This window comes from Harmonia axyridis, chromosome X, assembly GCF_914767665.1.
Source record: "Harmonia axyridis chromosome X, icHarAxyr1.1, whole genome shotgun sequence".
Lineage (NCBI taxonomy): Eukaryota > Metazoa > Arthropoda > Insecta > Coleoptera > Coccinellidae > Harmonia > Harmonia axyridis.
In genome coordinates, this window is record NC_059508.1 from 38,379,331 (window position 1) to 38,386,830 (window position 7,500).

General features: G+C 41.7%; 2 non-coding genes across 2 annotated transcripts in view; one reads left to right on the plus strand and one right to left on the minus strand.

The window, feature by feature from the left end:
* Nucleotides 1-3,563: 3,563 nt before the first annotated feature.
* On the minus strand, nt 3,564-3,682 carry LOC123688443. Its single transcript, XR_006749964.1, has one exon. It is a non-coding gene; the product is annotated as a 5S ribosomal RNA (ribosomal RNA).
* A 3,661-nt stretch (nt 3,683-7,343) lies between these two features.
* Nucleotides 7,344-7,500, plus strand: part of LOC123687678 — a 1,906-nt gene continuing 1,749 nt past the window's right edge. Inside the window, exon 1 of the ribosomal RNA XR_006749391.1 lies at nt 7,344-7,500. This exon is cut by the window's right edge and continues 1,749 nt beyond it. This is a non-coding gene — a ribosomal RNA (small subunit ribosomal RNA).

Genomic DNA, 7,500 nt, shown 5'->3' on the forward strand with positions numbered 1-7,500 from the left:
GAGAAACAAACCGATGCATCACGTAGACAAGATCGTACCGAATGTTAACACAATCCAGAAGGAAATAATCTTAGATGAATATCGATTCTGATTATTGATTTTTCTTTCGCGATATTGATAGAAGACATCTGAATGAATTTCGAATTAATTCCGAAATCAAAAAAATATTTTCAATAAATTTTTTTTTCTAGAGTACCTCGGTCTTTTCTATTTTTTTCCAAGTTTCGTACGTCAATCAACATACATCCCAGAAAAAATCATCTCTCTAACTATCCTGGTTCAAAAGTTGTATCGGAACATTTCACGTCGAAAAAGAACATAGGCGAAAAAGGACGTGAACATTATTCCTTATAAAAACCAAACCCGACCATGGATTTTGATTCTGATTGTTGATTATCGCTATTAGAACACATTAGGAGGCAACCAAATCAAATTTGAGAAAATTCCACGATCAGAAAATTTTTTTCGAAAAAAAAAAAAAAATTCGAGGACACCTCGGTCATGGCAAGTTATTTTCCACAATCCATTCCCCAATCGACGTACATCACAGAAAAAATCATCTCTCTAACTATCCTGGTTCAAAAGTTGTATCGGAACATTTTCACGTCGAAAATATATCTCTAAGTCCAGACCGATGCACCACGTAATCTCGGGCAGACCGATGCACAACGTAAATGACGATCGGGACCGGGGCGATCGGTCGTATCTGACACCAGCCGGCTCGGTTCTAACATCGTCAATGAGTCGGGGTTGAAAAAAAGGACGTGAACATTTTTCCTTATAAAAATCAAACCCGATCATGGATTTTGATTCTGATTGTTGATTATCGCTATTAGAACATATAAGGAGGCAACCAAATCAAATTTGAGAAAATTCCACGATCAGAAAATTTTTTTCGAAAAAAAAAAAAAATCGTAATCACCTCGGTCATGGCGAGTTATTTTCCGTATTTCATTCCACAATCAACGTACAACATAGAAGAAATCATCTCTCTAACTATCCTGGTTCAAAAGTTGTATCGGAACATTTCACGTCGTAATATCTCGCCAAGTCCAGACCTCGGCGATAGGTAGTATCTGACACCGTCCGCTCGGGACTGACATCGACTTGGACTCGGGCTGATGATGGGGAGGCGTTTAAGGACGTGAACATTTTTCCTTATAAAAATTAAAGTCGACAATGAATATTGATTCTGATTACTGATTTACGCTTTAAAAACACATTAGAAGGCAACCAAATCGAATTTGAGGAAATTCCACGATCAGAAAATTTTTTTCGAAAAAAAAAAAAATCCGAAAAATATTTTTCGATTCCTATTACTGATTTACTCTTTTAGAACACATTAGGAGGCAACCAAATCAAATTTGAGAAAATTCCACAATCAGAAAATTTTTTTCGAAAAAAAAAAAAATTCGAGGACACCTCGGTCATGGCAAGTTATTTTCCACAATCCATTCCCCAATCGACGTACATCACAGAAAAAATCATCTCTCTAACTATCCTGGTTCAAAAGTTGTATCGGAACATTTTCACGTCGAAAATATATCTCTAAGTCCAGACCGATGCACAACGTAAACTAGGGCTGAACCGATGCACCACGTAATATCGGGCAGACCGATGCAGAACGTAAACTCGATCATACCGATGCTTCACGTAATCTCGATCTTACCGATGCACCACGTAAACAAGGGCAGACCGATGCAGAACGTAAAGTAGATCTTACCGATGCACCCCGTAATCTCGATCTTACCGATGCACCACGTAATCTCCATCTTACCGATGCACCACGTGAACTGGATCTTACCGATGCAGAACGTGAATTGGATCTTACCGATGCACCACGTAAACTCGATCATACCGATGCACCACGTAATCTCGGGCAGACCGATGCACAACGTGAATGACGATCGGGACCGGGGCGATCGGTCGTATCTGACACCGCCGGCTCGGTTCTAACATCGTCAATGAGTCGGGGTTGAAAAAAAGGACGTGAACATTTTTCCTTATAAAAATCAAACCCGATCATGGATTTTGATTCTGATTGTTGATTATCGCTATTAGAACATATAAGGAGGCAACCAAATCAAATTTGAGAAAATTCCACGATCAGAAAATTTTTTTCGAAAAAAAAAAAAAAATCGTAATCACCTCGGTCATGGCGAGTTATTTTCCGTATTTCATTCCACAATCAACGTACAACATAGAAGAAATCATCTCTCTAACTATCCTGGTTCAAAAGTTGTATCGGAACATTTCACGTCGTAATATCTCGCCAAGTCCAGACCTCGGCGATAGGTAGTATCTGACACCGTCCGCTCGGGACTGACATCGACTTGGACTCGGGCTGATGATGGGGAGGCGTTTAAGGACGTGAACATTTTTCCTTATAAAAATTAAAGTCGACAATGAATATTGATTCTGATTACTGATTTACGCTTTAAAAACACATTAGAAGGCAACCAAATCGAATTTGAGGAAATTCCACGATCAGAAAATTTTTTTCGAAAAAAAAAAAAATCCGAAAAATATTTTTCGATTCCTATTACTGATTTACTCTTTTAGAACACATTAGGAGGCAACCAAATCAAATTTGAGAAAATTCCACAATCAGAAAATTTTTTTCGAAAAAAAAAAAAATTCGAGGACACCTCGGTCATGGCAAGTTATTTTCCACAATCCATTCCCCAATCGACGTACATCACAGAAAAAATCATCTCTCTAACTATCCTGGTTCAAAAGTTGTATCGGAACATTTTCACGTCGAAAATATATCTCTAAGTCCAGACCGATGCACAACGTAAACTAGGGCTGAACCGATGCACCACGTAATATCGGGCAGACCGATGCAGAACGTAAACTCGATCATACCGATGCTTCACGTAATCTCGATCTTACCGATGCACCACGTAAACAAGGGCAGACCGATGCAGAACGTAAAGTAGATCTTACCGATGCACCACGTAATCTCGATCTTACCGATGCACCACGTAATCTCCATCTTACCGATGCACCACGTGAACTGGATCTTACCGATGCAGAACGTGAATTGGATCTTACCGATGCACCACGTAAACTCGATCTTACCGATGCACCACGTAATCTCAATCTTACCGATGCACCACGTGAACTGGATCTTACCGATGCAGAACGTGAATTGGATCTTACCGATGCACCACGTAAACTCGATCTTACCGATGCACCACGTAATCTCAATCTTACCGATGCACCACGTGAACTGGATCTTACCGATGCAGAACGTGAATTGGATCTTACCGATGCACCACGTAAACTCGATCTTACCGATGCACCACGTAATCTCAATCTCACCGATGCACCACGTGAACTGGATCTTACCGATGCAGAACGTGAATTGGATCTTACCGATGCACCACGTAAACTCGATCTTACCGATGCACCACGTAATCTCGATCTTACCGATGCACCACGTAATCTCAATCTTACCGATGCATCACGTAATCTCGATCTTACCGATGCAGAACGTAAACTCGATCATACCGATGCACCACGTTATCTCGGCAGACCGATGCAGAACGTAAAAAAAAAGCTTACAGCACGCGGTGTTCCCAAGCGGTCACCCATCCAAGTACTAACCGCGCCCGACGCTGCTTGGCTTCAGTGTTCTGACGAGAACTGGCAATTTCAGCGTGGTATGGCCGTAAACAACATATATTGCGATATTTTCTATGATATCTCACTTTTTGGGAGCGGAAAGGACGTGAACGTTTTTCCTCATAAAAAATGAAATAACTTTTGGATATTAATTCTGATTGTTGATTTAAGCTTTAAGAACACATTAGGACATATCTCAATGAAATTTGAGGGATTTCCGAAATCGAAAAATATTTTTCGAAAAAAAAAAAAAATCCCAGAAGACCTCGGTCATCTCAAGTTTATTTCCATATTCTATTACACAATCAACGTACATCACAAAAGGAACCATCTCTCTAACTATCACAGTTAAATTTTTGTATCGGAACATTTCACGTCGGAATATCTCGCTAAGTCCAGACCGGGGAGATCGGTCGCATCTGACACCGTCCGCTCCGGTCTAACATCGTCTTGGAGTCGGGGTAACGATGGAGAGGCGTTTAAGGACGTGAACATTTTTCCTTATAAAAATTAAAGTCGACAATGAATATTGATTCTGATTACTGATTTACTCTTTTAGAACACATTAGAAGGCAACGCAATCAGATTTGAGGAAATTTCAAGATCAGAAAATTTTTTTCGAAAAAAAAAAAAATTCAAGAACACCTGGGTCATGGCAAGTTATTTCCCACAATCCATTCCACAATCAACGTACAACATAGAAGAAATCATCTCTCTAACTATCCTGGTTCAAAAGTTGTATCGGAACATTTCACGTCGAAATACCTCGCCAAGTCCAGACCGGGGCGATAGGTAGTATCTGACACCGTCCGCTCGGGACTGACATCGACTTGGACTCGGGCTAATGATGGGGAGGCGTTTAAGGACGTGAACATTTTTCCTTATAAAAATTAAAGTCGACAATGAATATTGATTCTGATTACTGATTTACGCTTTAAAAACACATTAGAAGGCAACCAAATCAAATTTGAGGAAATTCCAAAATCAGAAAATTTTTTTTCAAAAAAAAAAAAATCCGAAAAATATTTTTCGATTCTGATTACTGATTTACTCTTTTAGAACACATTAGAAGGCAACGAAATCAAATTTGAGTAAAATCCAAAATCAGAAAATATTTTTCGAAAAAAAAAAAAAATTCGAGAACACCTCGGTCATGGCAAGTTATTTTCCACAATCCATTCCCCAATCAACGTACATCCCAGAAAAAATCATCTCTCTAACTATCCTGGTTCAAAAGTTGTATCGGAACATTTTCACGTCGAAAATATATCTCTAAGTCCAGACCGATGCAGAACGTAAACTCGATCATACCGATGCTTCACGTAATCTCGATCTTACCGATGCACAACGTAAACTAGATCACACCGATGCAGAACGTAAACTCGATCTCACCGATGCACCACGTGAACTGGATCTTACCGATGCAGAACGTGAATTGGATCTTACCGATGCACCACGTAAACTCGATCTTACCGATGCACCACGTAATCTCGATCTTACCGATGCACCACGTGAACTGGATCTTACCGATGCAGAACGTGAACTCGATCTTACCGATGCACCACGTAAACTAGGGCTGACCGATGCATCACGTAAACGACGATCGAGAGGCGCGAAAGGACGTGAACGTTTTTCATTATAAAAATTGAAATAAATGATAAATAATGATTCTGATTGTTGATTATCGTTTTTAATATGCATTAGTAGGCAACCAAATGAAATTTGAGGAAATTCCGATAACAGAAAATTTTTTCGAAAAAAAAAAAAATTCATGAAATCCTCGGTCATCGCAAAATATTTACCATATTCTGTTCGATAATCAACGTATATTTAAGAAGGAATCATATCTGTATCTATCTTGGTTCAAATTTTGTATCGGAACATTTTGACCAAAGTCCGAGCTTCGGCCGAAACAGACACCGCTGACCTGGCCTATCGATCGACCGAGAGTCGGGGATAGAGCGTAAGTGTTGTCTGGAGGGGAACCCTGTGCTCTCCTGACATATATAGGGAAGGTGGTCGCGTTGGGCGATGCAGAACGTTTGGATCGGGAATTATATTTTTGGTTCAGCTATTGGAATATGGTTTATTGTTGGTATATATTGGCGAAATAACGTTCTTACTGACTGGGGATATTCATAAAAATGAGTCCGGAGATTTTCAGATCGAAGTCCGAGTGATCCGACTTGGAAGGCGTGTTGGGTGGGTCGAGATGGCTTAGATCGATCAGACGAGGCGGGCTAAGTGTTGACGTCATGCATCGGTCCATTTTCAGATTGAGTCCGAGTAATCCGACTTTGAAAGAGTGTTGGGTGCGTCGAGACTGTTTAGATAGATCGGACGAGGCGGACTAGGTGTTAACGACATGCATCGGTATATTTTCTGATCGGAGTCCGAAGAAATCGGCCCTAGTAGGCGCAGCGGACGGTCGAGACGGCCTCGGTGGGTCGGATCGATCGGGAAAAGTTTGCTAAATCGTGTCTGGAGGGGAACCTTGGGTTCTCCTGACATATATAGGGGATAAGGTTTGGGTGAACGATTCTTCACGTAAAAGTTGAGTAATTTATTTTTCGATAAGCTTTTGGATATTGATGAGAAGTATATGTATATCTTCGATTAAAAGAATTCTTACCGTCTCGATGTATATTATATTAGATATATAAGAAATAGTTAACGTGATGCATCGGCCGATTTCCGGATCGGAGTTCGAGAGATGCGACTTTCGATGCGCGATGGGTGGATCGAGACGGCCTAGATCGATCGGACGAGGCGGACTAGGTGTTAACGACATGCATCGGCGGATTTTCTGATCGGAGTCCGAAGAAATCAGCTCTAGTAGGCGCGGCGAACGGTCGAAACGGCCTCGATCGATCGGACGAGGCGGACTAGGTGTTAACGACATGCATCGGCGGATTTTCTGATCGGAGTCCGAAGAAATCAGCTCTAGTAGGCGCGGCGAACGGTCGAAACGGCCTCGGTGGGTCGGATCGATCGGGAAAAGTTTGCTAAATCGTGTCTGGAGGGGAATCCGGGGTTCTCCTGACATATATAGAAGGGGTGGAGAATGGGTCCTGTCCTAGACTGTTTGGAGTTCTTTTTAGGATGATATTCAGTTGGTAAGTGGTAGACCCGAATCCGACCTCGGCGTTTGGGTACTGGCAAGGTGTGTTGGTTTCGGCTTTCGCATCTTGGGTCGCTTTCGTCAACCTCATGCAGCGAGGTCGCGGTCCGCTTCGTCTCTTTGTAGTCGAATGGCCTTTAAGCGACCAACCTTAAAATCGTGATCCTCTGCCCGTTGCGGGTTATGTTCACAAAAAATTTGCAACCACTCAATTCGTTCCGAGCGACAAATATTGTTGAATCTCGAATCACCGTGTCGTTATATTCACATGTATAGCGAAGGGTCGAGATGGAATGTGTATAAGAAATTAGTTGATAGCCGGGGGTTCGTATTATATATGGACGCCTTGGCGAGGGATTGTTTCTAGAAACTTTCTCATTTTTGATCGGTGTTTTGTCCGAGATGATGATGATGTATATATAGCTTGAGTCTCATGCTGACTGGGGGCTGTTACGTCGTTTCGTCGAGGACTTGCACTTACTGATGTGCGGCGCTAGTCGAAGTCAATCGACATGGCTAGTGCCACATGACGAGAGGCGAACGGGTTTGGCCATACCGGCAATCTCGTGGACCGATCGTATAAGCACGCAGTTCCCTGGTTGATCCTGCCAGTAGTCATATGCTTGTCTCAAAGATTAAGCCATGCATGTCTCAGTACAAGCCAAATTAAGGTGAAACCGCGAAAGGCTCATTAAATCAGTTATGGTTCCTTAGATCGTACCCACATTTACTTGGATAACTGTGGTAAT